The 17,738-nt window shown below is 46.0% G+C and overlaps 1 long non-coding RNA gene across 1 annotated transcript; it reads left to right on the top strand.

Moving 5' to 3' along the window:
• Positions 1 to 11,100: 11,100 nt before the first annotated feature.
• Positions 11,101 to 17,056, top strand: LOC143267312 (uncharacterized). Its single transcript, XR_013042311.1, has 2 exons — positions 11,101 to 11,240; positions 11,809 to 17,056. It is a non-coding gene; the product is annotated as an uncharacterized LOC143267312 (long non-coding RNA).
• The last annotated feature ends 682 nt before the right edge of the window (positions 17,057 to 17,738 follow it).

Raw genomic sequence — 17,738 nt, 5'->3', positions numbered from 1 at the left:
TTGCCTAAATAGAGACAGTAGGACCACCTGCCTCTAACCTACAGGCTCTCACCCAGGCTCCCCATGTACGTGAGGAACCCCTTTGTCTACAAGCAGTGATAGTTTGGCTCTGTTGCTTGTTTGTGACTTCATTGTCAGTGTGCTCCGGGGCTCAGATGCTGCGGGATCAGTACCACGTGTCTGTTGGGTCCTCTGCTTCATCTTTAGATGCTGCTGAGGTACCTGGCATGCTGTGGTGCTCAACTCATCCTGAAAGAATACATGAATAGCAGTGGGCTGCTATCAGATTGCCCGTATCGTGGAGGAGAGTGCTACCTTTCTCTTTTTGCCTTTGTTGTTGAACACTTCATTCTTAAGAAAATGGAGCTGGAGGGGAGCTTAGAAGTCACTTGAATGAGTTTACAGGTGACAGAAGCTACAGTCCCCAGGGAAGACAGATACAGGCAAACACTGGTTCTCCAGTTTCCTTTTGCAGAGCAAGGGATGGGCAGCAGAGGGCACTGGTCCTGCACGCTCTGAGAGGTAACTGGAGGCTCAGGCTTCTTGTCTTCCAAGGCACCCTGTCAATACAGATTCGAAGAATCATCTTAACCGGAGTTATAGGTAGACTTCTGTTGCTGTGATAAACACCATGGCCCAAAGAGACTCGGGAATGGAAAAAGTTGGTTTGGCTTACAGGTTGCAGTCCATCATCGAGGGAGTCGAGGCAGGTGCTTGAAGCTCTCATTGTAGAGGAACTCTGCCTGCTGGCTTGCTCAATGACTTTTCTCATATAGACCAGGCCCACCTGCCTAGAGATGGCATTGCCCATGGTGGGCTGGGCTCCCCTACATCAATTAGCAATTAAGAAAATGTCTTACAGACATGCTCATAAACCGAAGTGACGGAGGCAATTCCTCATCTGAAGTTCCAATTTTTTCAAGGTGGCTCGGGGTTTGTGTCAAGTTGCCAGCTGAAGCTAACTCTGGTAACCGGCTACTGAGAATACTGCATGCCTTCCATTTTTTTCTGTATGGAGTTAGGGGTGGGGAGGAGGGGGGTTGGGGTACAAGACCCGGGGCTTCACATATGCTACAATATGCTCTGGCACTCAGTCACACCAGCTGCCATGCTGTATTCTAAATGCCTGTGTTTTGACAGGTGAAATTGTGTTAGCCTGTGCATCTCGTATCCCATCAGGTAAAATCCCTGGTCGTACCCATGCTGTGGTCTGGAAACTATATTCGAAATTTAAGTAGCTGGGGTCCTGTTTGAAGAGCTGTCCCTGCCTCTCCAGGTTATGAGAAGCCACAGCTGCTGGGATTTTGTTTGTTTGTCTATTCTGTTTTGTTTATTTGTTTTTACTGTCCTCATACATAGTGTCCACTGTGTTAGAACATCTGAATCTCAGAAAGTCCCCATGCCTGGCCCAGAGTAGCACAGCCCTGAGTCCTGCTGATTTGGAAAGTCCTGCTTTCATAGTCACCCTGGCTATCCCAAAAAAGCAGGACCCAAGCTTGCCTCCTTGGTGCATTTCGAAGCAGAGCTCATGAATACCCACACCCTCTGCTAAAGTCTTGTCTCTCATCCCTAGGCCCGATCCCCTTGTTCTTGCCCCATGGTTTGCCTCAGAAACTGGTGAGCTTGCCTCCAGCCGCTATCTAGCCTGCAGGCTGGCTCCCCCACCTGGTAGAAAGAGGTACTGACGCTCTCTGGTTCGCTTCCATCCCAAATCTTCACCCAAGCTGGCGCAGGCAGCTTGTCTGAGGCTGTTTCCTGCCTGGGAGAGATGTGAGAGGGCCAGTGGCTTCAGGCACAACACCCAACACGTGGCGGTTGTCACCGAGATGGGGAAGTAGGACAAGGTCAAAAGCACCCAAGACATACAGGTAGGCCTGATTCTCCAAGAGGAAGTGGTCAGAGTACGTGGGAAACCTGGCAGACACTGCCAGGATACCCAGGCCTTAGGGCTCCAGGTCCAGCCCAGGCTCAGCCTTCCCCAGAAGATCCTTTACCGCAGGGGCCAAGTGTAAGGGAGTGGGAGCGGGCAAAGGATGGTAGAGGTGATGCTTCTGACGGTGAGCATAACAAAATACGTTCCTGAGAGTTTGCCTCGAATCCCAGAAGAGGCCTCGACTCGAGCTTTTGAGAAACATTGGATCTGTTAAGCTAGTGGGGAGTCTTGGAGATGTACTAAATTGTGCTTTGCATTTAAGATGTACGTGAGCCTTCTGAAGCCTAGGGGCGGAATGTGATGGTTTAAGGACATGTGTTTGGGTATCAAGTTGACAAGGGGTGGATTTGTGGTGGCTAATGCTCTCAGTTTGATTGGACTGAGAAGCATCCCTGAGGTTACTGGGTGTGTCTGTGTGAGCTTCTCACGGGGCAATACGAGGGAGAGGCATGCCCCGAGTGTGTACACCACTGTCCTAAGGCCAAGTTGACCAGATAGAATAAATGGAGGCCAAGAAGAAAGCCAGACCAGCATAGGCCCTGGGGCTCACTTCCCAGTCACCCTGCTCCTCACAATTAACTGAAGCATCAGAAATGTGAACCCCAATAAATTTTCCTTAAAACTGTCCCCCTCACTTGTCACAGTGGTGGAGGGCTAACAAACTCAGAGCACAGGTCACCTCAACTCAGCTGATGTCATTTGAATGTCCTATAACTGGTTAAAAAAAAAACTCATAACTTTAGAACTCTCCACCCCCACCCCCACCCCCCCTACCCCCCCACCCCCCCACCCCCCGCAAATAAATCTCCAGGCCCAGGATGGTTTCACTAGTGAATTCTAACAAAGAAAATTGATAGCAGTTTTACACTAATGATTTTTTTCCAGAAAGCAGAAGCTCAAGGAATGCTTCTTAATTCCTTTTATAAAACTGGCACTGCTTTGGTATTACCAAAAAAAAAAAAAAATGAGAAAATGGGTAGAGACTATAGAACAGGATGCTTAACTCACAGCGCTACTCCAAGGTCTGAGTGGATGGCACCAGGTCCTACAGGGTGGGCAGGTAGATTTCAAGGCTGCCCAGAAGGCGGCTTTTTGGTCACACTGTTGCACAGAATAGACAAGAAAAATATGTAACAAAAGTAACTAAATAATGTTAAAAATATATGCACAGCATCATCAAGTGGGATTCGTTCCACCGAAACAAAAGCTGATCTATAGTTGAAGATCAATCAGTAGGGTCTGTTGTTTTGAGACCAGCTACAGAAGTCATTGTTAATCTGCTGGAGTGAGAAAAGCGTTTTACAAAATTCAGAGTTTCCCCTTAGGATAGATGCTCTTCGAGTACTTGAAGGGAACTTCCTCAGCGAAGGATGGCTACGAATAGCCTCCAGCCAGCATAAGCGTGCAAACCTTAACTTAAAGCAGGTCATAAATTTAAAACAACAACAACAAAAAAAACCTTGAAGTCTGTATGACTGAAGGTGGGGTAAAGTTATTAGATCTGTCAATCAAAGTATAATGGGAGGAGAATACCAGAGAGATGGTTCTCAGGTTAAGAACACTTGCTGCTCTTGCAGAGACACCTAGTTCTGTTCCCATCTCACGCAGCTCACAACCACGTGTAGCCCGCGCACCGGGAACTCAGCGGCCTCTGGTGTGTAAGGCTCTCCCCTGCCTGCTGAGACAAACACTAAAAAGAAATGCAACAGGGCAGCCAGTGTGCCAGGCAGGCACGTTTGGCCTCCAGCTTGCCCTTTCCCCTACATGGAGAGGGAAAGAAGCCGAAATGGTACTGGGTACACTGGCCCCTCCTTCCCTCCTCCATTTCTCTCCATCAGTCCAAGCCCAGATACAGCTAGCTCACGGACAACAGAATATCCACAGCAGGAAAATAGTGAAAAGCAGGCTGGGCAGATGAGGAAGCAATGACATGACCAAAAGGTGGCTGTCTGGGCGGCTTTGAAATCTACCTGCCCAGCCTGTAGGACCAGGTGCCATCCACTCAGACCTGGGAGTAGTATTGTGAGTTAAGCACCCTCAGATTCCACTCCCTCTGGGCCTGGCTGGGGTTCAACCATAGGTTATTTTCATATGAGTTCATAACACCTTCTTGGACTGTCTCAGACCTTATGTTCCAAAACTACAGCTGCTTTTTGTTTGTTTGTTTTTGTTTTTTGAGACAGTTTCTCTGTGTAGTTTTGGTGCCTGTCCTGGAGCTTGCTCTGTAGACCAGGCTGGCCTTGAACTCACAGAATCTGCCTGGCTCTGCCTCCCAAGTGCTGGGATTAAAAGCGTGCGGCACCGATGCCCAGCCTACAGCTGCTTTTTAAACAAGCTATGATCAGCAGAGATAAAGGAGCTCCAGTAGAGACATTCATTTTTATGCTGTTCCTTTTGGGGGCTTCTTGCAAAAGAGCCCTTGCAATGTACAGCAGGCTCTGATTCGGAAAACTGAAAATTCAGCCCATCCTGTATCCTAGTTTCCTATCTGCTACTGTGATAAAAATATCCCAACAAAATGTGTTCATTTTTAGCTTACAATCCCAGGTCAGTCACCGAAGGGCAGTCATATCTGTGGGAGCTTGCAGCAGCTAATTACATCATATCCACGGTCAAGGGCAGTGGGAAATGAACTCAGGCCTGCTTCTTGTCTAGCTTGCTTTTGCTACTCTCGTGCAGATCAAGGACGCACTGATGAAACTGGGCTGCCCACATTCAGGGTGACTCTTCCCACCTCAATTACCCTGATGAAGGAAAAATCTCTCAGGGGCCTGTTCACAGGCCAACCCAACCCAGGCAATCCTCGTTGAGACTCCCTTCCCAAATGATTCTACACTGTTGAGTGGACAATTAAAACTAACCATTGCACCTCGTCATAAACATTGGCTTACAGCCGTAACTATGTCGGTTCCTATGATATAAAATGACTCAATCAGTACAGGATTACTACAATTTTACAATATCATGGGATACATGGTTTTGAAACATCTATTCTTATTGCCGGCTTTTGGTATAAAAAAAAATCTAATGAATTCGTTAGCTAGGATAGCAAGAGCTAGTCTCATTGCCCTGCATCAGCTCAGAAGCAAGTGGATTAGAGAAGAGCTGATGTATGCCCTGAGATTGTGCACAAGATTTTACTGGCAGCTGATGGCCAAGGTTGAAGAACTGCTTATCTGCTGCTTTGGTAAGCTGTGATCATGTGCCACTACGTATCCTTAATCATTCCCTGTACTTGAAGTTGGAAACTGTCCACCTGCTCGATGGGCCACCTGTACCTGCCCGTCAGGGCCACCCTGGAGACAGACAACTGATAAGTTCCTAAGAGGGCATGGATTGTCAGTGAGCCCATCTGAAATCTTGGGTTCTTAAGTAAATGAAAGTCATTCGGTCTATTTAATGCAACATCGAATGGAGCAGATGTGAGCTGATAAAGACCCGAGGCTTACAATGGATTCTTGGCATTGTTCCACTTCATTAGTTTGAAACTCAACCCTAACTTTTGGAGTTGTTTGCGGGAGTTTATTTAGCTGATTTTATGAATGTGTGTTTGCACTTGGCAGAAAGATTGGAATGACTTATGGCTAAATCCCAGGGTATTCTTCCTCTTTTCTTTTTTTTATTTCTTATATATTTTTATTTTATAATTAACTTGATTTCACATATCAGCCATGGATTTCCCTTTCCTCCCTCAGAAAGACAAACATGGTATGTACTCACTCATAAGTGGATACTAGATGTAAAGCAAAGGATAACCAGACTGCAACTCACAACTCCAGGGAGGCTACCTAGTAAAGAGGACCCTGAGACAGACACAGGAATCGCCCAATGACAGAAAAATGGATGAGATCTACATGAACAAACTGGGGGTGGGGGTGGGGTAATGAAGGACAAGGGTTAGAGGAAAGAGAGCTTAGGGGAGTGGGAGGTACCAACTTCCTCTTTTCTTAGATAAGATGTTGACTCTAGGAATTTGTGTTGGTTACTAAAATCAAAGATTATGTATACAGCATGTTTTTTATTCAACTGGCGCAGTATTAAAATAGGCTGATTCCACTTTCTTTTGGCTCTAAGAATGGAGAGCGGCTACATTCAGCTAGATAAAATAAATTCTGCACAATTTAAGAAAGATTACTTCGGGGGCTGGAGAGATGGCTCAGTGGTTAAAAGCACTGGCTGCCCTCGTAGAGGGCCTGAATTTGAGGCCTAGCATCCACGTTGCACCACTTACAACCACCTGTACTTCAACTCCAGGGGATCCTGCGCCCTCTTCAGGCCTCTGTGAGCAACTACACACATATGCACACACAGAAAAGCACACGTAAATAAAAATATGAATGTTTAAGTTATTGCAAATTCTATGAGTGTGTGAGTGAGCAGATGTGTGCACATTTTGCTCCAGAGAGCCCTAGTAGGATCATTGGATGCCACCCACAACATTACTTACCTGGCCCAAACCATGCAGGCAGGTAGGTTCCAACAGATACCAGGAGCCTGGCCAAAGGGGCTGTTAGGAGGGTCACAGCAGTCAGGAGAAAGTGCAGAAATGGAGCAGGTGGATGACCTTTGGTGACACTGCAAGTGGATCCCAGTGATAAAGCCAAAAACTGATGATAAACACAATGGGGGGAGGGTGCTGTGAGATCTCTCGGTGGTTAAAATGCTCGGTGGGGAGGATAAAGGGTGCGGACAAGCCTGGTGACCTGAGTTGGTCAGGTGCAACATCTGGTGGAGGGAAAGAACCAATACAAAAAGGTGTCTTCTGACTCCACATCTGTGCTGTGATACCAGTGCCCCCACCCTACAACAACAGCAATTTTTAAAAAGAAGAAAGGCAAGAATAAGAAGTGCAGCTCAGAGGGGATTACTGTATGCAACAGCTCCCCATTGGTTGATGGACCTACATGAAATTAGCAGCAAGAGAACTCCACAGGAGGTGGCTAACCCCTTCAAATAGGAAAGCAGTAACAAATGCAGCCCTGTTCCAAAGCGTACCCAGAGATGGCAGCAAACCAAACATGACAAAGCAGGTGTGCAGAGCAGGTATGTGTGCAGAGCAGGTGTGTGTGAAGGCTGGTGTGCAGAGCAGGTATGTGTGCAGAGCAGGTATGTGTGCAGAGCAGGTATGTATGCAGAGCAGGTATGTGTGCAGAGCAGGTGTGTGTGCAGAGCAGGTGTGTGTGCAGAGCAGGTGTGTGTGCAGAGCAGGTGTGTGTGCAGAGCAGGTGTGTGTGCAGAGCAGGTATGTGTGCAGAGCAGGTGTACAGAGCAGGTATGTGTGCAGAGCAGGTGTGTGTGCAGAGCAGGTATGTGTGCAGAGCAGGTATGTGTGCAGAGCAGGTGTGTGTGCAGAGCAGGTGTGTGTGCAGAGCAGGTGTGTGTGCAGAGCAGGTGTGTGTGCAGAGCAGGTATGTGTGCAGAGCAGGTGTGTGTGCAGGGCAGATATGTGTGCAGAGCAGGTGTGTGTGCAGAGCAGGTGTACAGAGCAGGCATGAGCCAATGGGAAGAACATCTTCCTAGAGTTCAATGTACTTTCTTCCCTGCCAAAGTCCTCTCCAGAAATGCCCCTATACCCCCATAAAGTATCCCTCACATTCAATTCCACTCAAGAATTTATACCTTTTAGTAGCTGAGCTAGGGGAAGGGGACCATAAGCAACTACCTTTAATGGGTTCCAGGTCCTATGACCTAAATTTGCTTCCAGGGCAAGCCTTCCCCCAAATCTCCAAGGTAAGGGAGCTAAATATTCTGCAAAGTGCTGAGCCTATAACCTATAACCCAGACTATAACCTATAATACACTGACTCTCAGAGGGTGATGACTTCCACCATCACCTGGTATCATGGTTTGGAATGTTCATTATTGTCAGGCACTTGGCAGAGGTATAAGACCTTTTTTTTCTGTGACCTAAATTTTTCCTTGCATTTTATTATTTGGGGGGAAGATCATGTTTTACTTATTCCATCAGTGGATGTGGTTTGGAGGATGCACAATGGCTTCATGTCAGAAAACTAAAACCCCAATCATTAGAAATCAAAGTTGACTTCACAGTGTTGACGTATTGAGTATTGACATCTGTACCCTTGACAGGAGGCACTGAGAGGAGCGCAAAGTGACTCTCTGTGGTGCTCTTGCCAGAATTGCGTAACCTCAGTCTAATCATGAGAAAATTCCAGACAAGGCCACATTGAGGAACGATGCAAAATAATGTGTCACTTGGGTCAAAGTAAAAAGATATTAAGGAAGTACAATGACTGGGTAGAATATGGGGTCACAGATTGGGACCCTGAATCTGAAAGATAACATTAGAAGAGAAACTGATGGAATTTGAATAAGGCCTTAGATTCCTGAATAGTGCTGAACTCAGGTTAATTTCCTGAATTATGTCATTTATTATGTTTGGAAAGCCTAGAGACAGCACCATACAATGGTGAAAGAATGTTCCCTTCCCTAAAATTGGGAGATCATCAGCTCCATTTGCCAGTCCACAGCAAGTCCTGGCTTCCACAGTAAGACATGAAAAGGTATCAGATTATAAAAAGAGAAAACTGTCTTTAGTCATCATTGGTGTGCTTGAATATGATGAAGTCCTAAAGGACATGTGCAGAGCAACTACAGTTAAACAGGTTTACAGGATGCAAGGCCAATATACAAAAAGCCATTGCATTTCTTATTGTGACACACATTTAATAATAAGCAATTGTGTTCAACGGTACAACAGCAGCCAAACAGGAATTATTCCTAAATGATCTAAAATATAAGCAAGATCTGCACACTGGACTTCTACAAAACTTCCATGAAAAAATTTAAAATGTTAGATAGATACATTTAGGAATATATTTATGGACTAGAGGATCAAATTTTTGTCATCAATTTCCCCCAAATTGACCTATGGACTCAATGCAATACCTACCAAACCCTTAGAGGGTTTTATGTAGTAATGAACAACCTGATTTTCAAATTCATATAAAGAACCTAGAATATCATTTGGAAGATAAATACTAACTGATTTATTTTATGTTATTTTAGATAAGGTCTCACTATGTAACCATGGTTAGCCTGGAACTCTCTGTAGACCAAGCTGGCTTCAAACCTATGAACCTCGGGCCCCAGCTCGCATGCTATGCTTTACACAACCTGACCTTGAGAATTAATGTAAATTTAGAGTACTTAGAGTGGAGAGAGGACTGAGGATAGCCATGCAGTTAGAAGAATACACAGTCTCCAAATGGACCCCAAATATGTATAATCATGTGCTGCAAAAGGTACCAAGATACTTCAATAACTGGTACTGGAACACCATATGCAGAATTATTATTTTTTTAATCTCAACCTTTATTTATCTCACATGAGCATTAATTTGAGATGTGTTTCTAACTATACTCATAGCTGTACACACTGGGAGCACCCCAAGCCACGCTAAGTGAACAGATAAACAGCCATGTGTAGGATCAGTAGAACGTCACTTAGCAAACAAGGGGTAAACTATTGACAGGTGACATGAAGAATGTCAAAGTCAGACCCAAAAGAGGACTTCTGAACTAGAGAGGTGGATCAGCAGTTAGGAGCATTTGCTGTTCTTCCCGAGGACCTGAGTGTACATGGGACTACTCACAACCACCAGCTCCAGGAGACCTAATGCCCTCCTCTGGCCTCTGAAGGCACCAGCATGCACACAGTAGACAGGCACGCATGCAGGCAAAATATGCCCCTACATATACAATTAAATCTGGTTGAAAATGTGACATGCACACACACAATTTTTTTTTAAAACTTCTGACAGATGAAACCCAGATTTTATATATCAACTAAAAGTCAATAATAAAAAGACTGTATAATTCCGTTTGTGAGGTCCTAGGAAGGGCAATGTCCTTAGTGGTGGCTGGGGGACATTACTGCAAAGGGATTATCCCAATTGGGATGAGGGTTGTAAAAATATTTGTCAAAAGTTTTCAAATGGTACAATTTCTTAAGATTTATTTTATGTGTATGGGTGTTTTGCCTGCATGTATATCTAGGTACCGCTTGCATGCCTGGTGCCCACAGAGGCCAGAAAAGTGTCCAATCCCCTGGAACTAGAATTACAGGTAGTTGCAGGTCACTTGTGGGTACTAAAAATCAAACCTGAGCAGTCAGTACTCTTAACCTCTGAACCATCTCTCCAGCCCCCTCAAATGGTACTTTTTTCCTTTTTTTTTTTAATCTTTTTTCGAGACAGGGTTTCTCTGTAGTTTTGGTGCCTGTCCTGGATCTCGCTCTATAGACCAGGCTGGCCTTGAACTCACAGAGATCCGCCTGCCTCTGCCTCCCAAGTGCTGGGGTTAAAGGTGTGCACCACCACTTCCCAGCAAATGGTACATTTTTGATGGACATATTTTGTTGTATATAAATTGCACCCAGATAAACTGATGTTTAAAACATTTTTAAACATAGGCCAGGCATGGTAGCACATGCCTTACCAGCACTCAATAGGCTGAGGCAGAAGGATCCTAAATTGGAGGCCAGCCTGAACTACATAGAAAGTCCCTAAAAATAAATAAGGGTTGGATATGTAGCTCAGTGATAAGAGTTTAGTTTGCAACACTTCAAAAAATTGTTGAACAAAAGTTAACTACAAATATGACTTTCTCCTTCTCTATTTGTTCCATATAATCATGGTATCACCTGAGGGACCTGTTTCAAAACTCATCTTCTCAGACTCAACACCTCCCCCTTCCCAAATTTGGTATGTAGAAGGGCCTGGGACTCGGATTTCAAACAAGCAATCTTGAAGGAACCTAACTCAGGTCCTTCTGAGCACACTTTGGAAAACTTGCCCTATGTGATGTCTACCGCTAAATCTAGAAGCAAGTCAAGTTCATGCATCTAGCCTGGGCTCTGAGATCCCCTCAAACCCACCATTCCCAATATAGGGTTGAGAGTGGCACTGAAGCTGGGAGTGGCCAAGAATAGAATGTGGAGGACCACAAATGAGTTCAGAGAAAGGCTATCACTGTGCCAGTTTAAATGATGCTGACCAAGCCACACCCCTTGACTAAAGGATACAGTTAAACAGTCACTGCCTGGTCACCTTCCTGAAGGGTGACCAGCAACTGAAAGTTCTTGAATAACTGTTAATCATTCATTGGCAGTTAGTAGGCTTAGCCCCACCTCTGTTGCTGGGCAACCTGGTTTGGCAGGCACTGGCACCACCTCTCAAGTTCATAAGCAAAGCTGCTTGGATGTAGAAAAGAGCAGAGGACAAGAAAGAGCTACCAAGGGGAGTTTGGGGTGCTGCTCCCCCTCCCTGAAGGAGGTTGCTGAGTTGGTAGGAAAAGCAGTTGTTCCCCCACACACACCTTCAGGGGTTTAGGGGATCAGACCTCAACAGCCATCCAGGAAACACCGAAGCTTTGTGGGACATCTTTCAGAGTCTAGGTCAGCAGGAGGTCTCTGGGCTACTACTGACAGGCCTGAGAGGAGCTGCCTCGGGGGCCACAATTGAGGATAGGCTGAAGGGAAAGCTAGTCCACCACAGTTTGTTTGTGACATGAGGATTCAGCAATGCTTGAATATGATCTATAAGAATACTCTAAGATACTATGGGACCAAAGTTTGTAACAGAAAATCAAAGTCAGGCAGTGGAGAGGGAGTAGAGAAATGCGTTTGAAGAAGTAGCTTCAGGAGGTGGAAGTTGCTATGCACAGTGAGTGCAGCTCAGGTCTCACTGGCAGCCAAGACAGAGACGAGACCAGATGAGTAACACTGGACTCCTTGATTAGCAAAATGAAGCCTTGGTACCTTTTTTTTTTTTTTTTTTTAAGGAAAAGAAACTACCCTCCCGAGTTCTGAGTAAGGCATGAACCACGGCTTCCCCTTGTGTTTCTTCCCACCAGACACAGTGGTCAGCATCTATCGCAAAGGGAACGATGACTGCACAGTGATGCTGGTTTGAGTACCAAACAAAGAACAGAGAAAGTTCAGCTCAAAAGAATGAGATTGATCAAAAGTCAAGGCCTCATTGCTAATGAACCTTGACCTCAAACCTCTAGACTTGGGGCCCCTGGAGTCTCTTTCCTTTTTGTGTCCGCCTCTCCCCTGGGCAAATTCTATATATTTAAAGCTTTTTTTCTTTCAATTGGGTTTGGAGACTCAATTCACCTGCACGAGTGAGGATTTTAAAACAGCGAGTGCTGTACCCTGCACATGGCATGTGGAAAGTTAGGTTGGGAGATATTTTGACTTCGACTTCTTTAAAGTCATTGGTCTCGGTCTCCTTACACAGCCATTGGTACAGAACACTCCACAAATGTGTGTCTTGATGCCAAGGGCCAAGTGCTCCCTGTTTCGGCATCTGGAAGGTCTTAAATCTTGCACAAGATATGCGCTCAATTAGCCGCTGGGAATTTGATCCAAGTGGGCAGAGAAGACACAAGGAATTACAACACTGCTGTGATCAGTAGCAACTGTTATCAGGAGCAGGGGTGGGCACAAGTTTTTGTGGAATTTGTTCATATACTGGAAGATCTTCTGGAGGATGGTGGAGGGGATTGGAACCCTAAAAATGATAAACATATAGTGATACAAATACAAAAATAAAATCCAGGACTTGGGGAGTATGGGGTCCTGGCAGTTGATACAAGAATGTTCAGGGCAAATAAACTGGTCTTAGCAGGTGACTAGCAAGGGTATCAAATAAGACTCCATCTAGATCAACTCTAGAAGACTCAGAGGATTTGGAAAGACCAAATAAAAAGGGCAGCTGTGGCAGGAGGAATACAGAGCTTAAAGGACAACAGAGGTTTACAGGGGAGCCAGTGAGCAAACCAGACCAACCGGATGGAGACTTTCTAAAGATCAGCTATACCAAGGAAGGCTAGGTGATCCTGACACCCACTGAACAGACTGGATGTGTGTCAGTTACATTTTGCTGATTCCAGGAGCTGTGGACCTTGTTTTTAACTGTAATCCAGTGATTTGGATTTTCAGAAGTTTTATAAGCTGTTAGACTGATTGGATGATGCAAGGCAATGGAGCAAGATGGGTTTATTACAAAGACTAGCCTAGGAGAAGGGCCTGAAACTCAGAGAGCAGAGGAAAGCCAGATTGTGGCCATGTGAGTGAAAATAAAAATAACCAAGTACATGGGATTGGGGCGCTTGGGGACTGAGAAGGGAAAGGACTCCAGGATGGTGGGTTTCCTGCTGAGTGTCAGAGAATCACTAAAGCACTAGGAGAGTAGAAAGGTTGAGGAGTGGGGCATATTTGAAAGAAAATTGGAATAAGATGACCTGAGACACTTGGGCATTTGAGACGGTCGCCTGATGCCTGAGAATGCAGGGCTAGAGGGGAATTCATTTATTCATTCAACACACACTTGTTGGTAACCTCTGGCATATTCAGCCTTATGTTAGGTATCAAAAAGGATATAAAAGATGGGTGGTACCTCATTTTGGAGAATTAAATGTAGGCTCTCAAGTGAGAAAAGACAGAGGCAAATGTAGGACCTGGCCCACGACTGGCCACTGGGCAAATGAATTATTGATCCAGGAGAGGCACTGTGGACTCTGTGACTCACCATCCTTCCAGTGTGTATACGGCTGGCCTGACTTACCACATGCCCTCTTCTCTCCTATTCCACTGTGTTTCTCTGCAAACAGCAGACTCATCTGAAGAGAATAGCGTCCTTAGAGGTCACCAGTGTCCTTTGGTCAGGCAGCCTTGAGGAAAACGAGTGGTCCAGATAATGGAGGGGCAGGAGGGGAAACTCTCCCATCCTCCCTAGAGGACCATGTTTTCATTGGTGGTGTTAACAGGGAGGATATAGAGAGTAGGTCCCAAGTGATCCTAAGATCTTCCTTACACTATACACTTTGTCTGAGATGAATTTTACTGAGCATCAGAAGATGAAGAGGAGGTTGAGGATGAGGCCAGGAGGAGAGGTGGGTGGAAGAGAGGTGGGTTGGCCACGAGAGGAATGGACAACAAGTCCAGGACAATCAAGTGGACCTGAACCCCATACCCCCACGTGTTAACCTTTTCTAGGCATCAAACTATGGAAAACCTTTTTTTCTCATCTTGCCTGTGAAGACATCCTTTAAGTTGTGTGTGTATTTTAATTTCTACCACCAAAGCGTATTCTTCCATTCCCTTTTAGGGGATTGTATGCTTCAGAATAGCCTTTTGAACTTGCCTGAATGTGCATAATACAGTTTGTGCTATGTAGTGTTCATTGGAGGCATGTCAGATTAAAAATTAGTGACTGAGACTAATCTGAAATCTCACAAGGCTTGACAACCTTTTAAATAAACTGACACCAATCAGCAGGTCACATGCTTCTGAGAAAAACTGCCTGTAATCTGCTCCAAAGCCTAACTTAGAGATGGTTTTCACCCCCCAGGTACCGAATCTGTACTGTTGTAACTTCCAATCTCTTTTTGACTGTCTTTGATGTTGTAGGAATTTTCCTTGGCTTCATAGAGCAAACAGACACTGATCAAGCTAACCTGGCTGCTTATTCCCACTTAACCACCACCACCACCACCACATAATAGGATGTGGAGAACATGAACTGGATTGGTAGTCATCTTTATAAATGGTCACAGTCCCCTCTCCCCCAACCTTTGTTATACTGATGGATAAGAGGGCCCATCTGGCAAGAAGAACTGGTTTGCTTTGGGGTCACTGAGACTCCCTGTGTCAACTGCTGGATATGCTCACAGACATTCAGTCTCTTAAGGAAGGGACTGTAGTCCCCCAGGGTTTTGCCAAGTGACTTACTGTTCATTATTAATGCATCAAAACTCTGTCTTGATCACTGAAAAGCTCTCACACCAAAGAATCCCACGTCGACTCTCTGCAGACTGAAATGAGACCAAACACTTAGGACTGTGCTCTACCAGAAACAAAAAAGGATCTTAATCACGCAGTTAGGTCCCTCATGGACTATTTAAAGTGACTGAAATTTTCAACTGAAATATTTAAGTCAACTGAATGAATGGTCATTGGGCCCTCTACATAGCTCTGGCCACTGGTCTACCAAGGGGCAAGATGAGAAGAGTGGACCCACTCCAGAGAAAGAACACATTGATGCTACCTGGGTGGTCCTGTTCCTCTGTTGGGTCAGCATCCTGTCTACTTCAGCAGAGACTGGCTCCCCTCCATTTGCTCCTGGTGGCTCAGGTCTGAGCTGTACACGGCAACCTTCTCAGTGTGCCTCCTCAGCAGCATCAAAGGACTGGACTATGGCCTTGTCACATAGCTTGAAGATCTATCGATCATCATTGTGCTTCTTCTGTGCCTGGGAACCAGAGGGCTCAAGCTTCCTGGTAGGCAGGGTGAGCAGAGCAGATCTCCTCCTCCCTCCCTGTCTAAGAGGGTGGACTAGTGACAAGGCAGGAGTCACCTTGGGCCTTGGGCCCTCAGGGGGGTCTTGAAGAGTAGTGTTCCCTAGGCCAAGTGCTGAATAAGCTCACAGGCATCCAGCCTGAAGTAAATGGCTGTAGTTGCCCAGAGATTTGGTGAGTGAAGCCTTGTCCAACATCTGCGCAGTAAAGCTTCTCATCCACACATCAAAGCATGCCGCCCTCCTCTGGGGAAGACCAACGTTTGCCTCCACACCTACAGCTCTTCTCAACCAGCAACAGAAAAGGACCTCAGTTGCAAGCAGGTCCCTTAGTTTACTGAATATGAAAGTATTCAAGGGCCAAGCACCCTCAATATAGCATTAGCAAAGGTCACTGGAAATTTCCCCCTTTCAGTTTGGAATCCTTTCTAAAAAATGTCCCCAGTGCCTGTAAGGAAGTCCCACCCCTTTTGCACTGAGGCTACAAGGAGGGAGTGGAGTCAGTAAAGGCTGAAAGGTACGCCTCCGCTATTTTGAATCAGAGAACTGGACACTGGCTCCAGCTGGCATGCCGAGGCTGTGAGCAGACACTGAGCTTCTTGACCTGATTGCACACTAAGGATGCTACTGGCTCATCCTCCAAGCAACTGTCCCCAAGACCCTACAGCCAGGCCCAGTCTAGGCTATAATACATCTCTACCTTGCCACTGAATGTCAGCGACCCTCACACAGGCCAAGCAGCCTGGAGCTGGAGGGTACCCTAATGCCATCTTGCTGCCACTTAACAGTGAACTTCCATGTGGCCGAGGCTAGTAGACAATGCCTTCTGGAGGTGCTTTTCTAAACCCACAAGGCCATTAGACCTATAAGAACTTAGCCTTGGGATCTTGTTCACAGAGAATCTGTCTGAGATATCAGATCAGTGACTTCAAAATAGTCTGTGATTTCTCAGGTATATGTTGGGATGTAATTGTGTATGTCTTCTGAAGGCCTTCCTGGAAGGACTATGGATGGACACACTCCCCGCCTCCCACTTTCTCCCTTTGAAGAAAGACACTGAGCCTGGGTGATGTCTCATAGCCCATTGAACATTTGGCCTACAGTGAGAAGCCCCTACTCTGACTTGGGCCTCCTCCTGCAGCCCCTGGTGCACTCTGGGACTACTGAGCCACTGTTTACTTTGCCGAGGGGCATCCATCTCCTTGATGACTATCTTCTTTTGAAACGTGCTACTCTTAAGCTTAGACTTAGCCAGCTCCTCTTCCATTCTCAGTATGGAGACCTGAGAGAACTTGGTCCTGCTAGCCCATAATTTATTTGCATTTGCTGTTTACATTGTCCAGCGAGATCTTTTATTTCTCTGTCTACTTTTTTTTGGATGTTGTTTGTATTTTTTTTTTTTTGTATTTGTCTGCTGTTTTTCGCCAACTCAGTCCTCAGTTCAGTCAGTTCCTACTGCAACAGCAACAGGAGCAACAGTAGCAGCAGCAGGAGCAGCAGCAGCAGCAGCAGCAGCAGCAGCAGCAGCATCTCTAACCAGAGAATATCGTTGTGGGCTGTGGCCTTAATTTCTGATGAATGTCCCAAAACCTAGATGAAAGGCAACAGGGATGTGGGAAAGGTGGGGGCCTGTCTTGTCAGTTGTCAAATTTTTACCTCCACCAAGCTCCACAGTGCTGGATGGCCAATAATGATCTTTTAGCTGGAGTCTGTACCCTCAAGGGAGAGTGGTCACTGTGCCCTGGGTCTGATTTTTTTTTTTTATTTTAACCTTGAATAAATGCCAGAAGTTTCACTGAGGACTGCATGCCTTCTACTCCACTAGTTTCTCCCAGGGTTCAGCTTCATTGTTTTGAAACAGTAACAACAAAGCAAAACAGTATCACCTGTGGTGCTCAGCAGAAGTCCTGCCTGTCACAGTCCTTAAAGACCCAGTTTTGCTGGCCCTGTGCCACATCCACCTCATGGAGGGTTTCCTGCAGCTCTCAGCACAGCACCGTGCGCTGCTCTCCCAAGATTTCCAGAAACTGTTTGCTGGTTCTCCCGGGGCCTGTTACCACCACCATCTTTGATCTCCACCTGTGTCTGCAGTCCATCCGGCTTGGAGGAGACCCGTTGGTTTTAGTCCTCAGGAACTTATACATACGTCTGTCCTGTTCCTCCTCTGATCCAAGCAGTTTTCACTTGGTTGGTCTTCTACAGGAGCCCCACTCATGCCTCAAGCTCTAACTCAGATGGTACCCTCTCTTGCACATCCATTTCGGACATGGTCTTGATCTCTTCCTAGGAGAGATGATCTCCACCCATTCAAATTCATGTTGCCAAGCTCCAAGGCTGGGAGACCTGGAATGCCCTGTGTTTCTGCCCTGAATGGCCAGGGTAAGACAGGGAGGCACCGTGAATCCCTGGTGAAAAGTTGTCTATTTGAAAATAGTCAGTGCAGTGCAAAGCATGGAGGCAATGGAGCCCTTGTGAATCTCT

The sequence above is a fragment of the Peromyscus maniculatus genome, chromosome 9, assembly GCF_049852395.1.
Source record: "Peromyscus maniculatus bairdii isolate BWxNUB_F1_BW_parent chromosome 9, HU_Pman_BW_mat_3.1, whole genome shotgun sequence".
In the NCBI taxonomy this organism is placed as follows: domain Eukaryota; kingdom Metazoa; phylum Chordata; class Mammalia; order Rodentia; family Cricetidae; genus Peromyscus; species Peromyscus maniculatus.
Note: the sequence above shows the minus strand (reverse complement) of the source record. Positions and strands in the feature narration are given on the sequence as shown.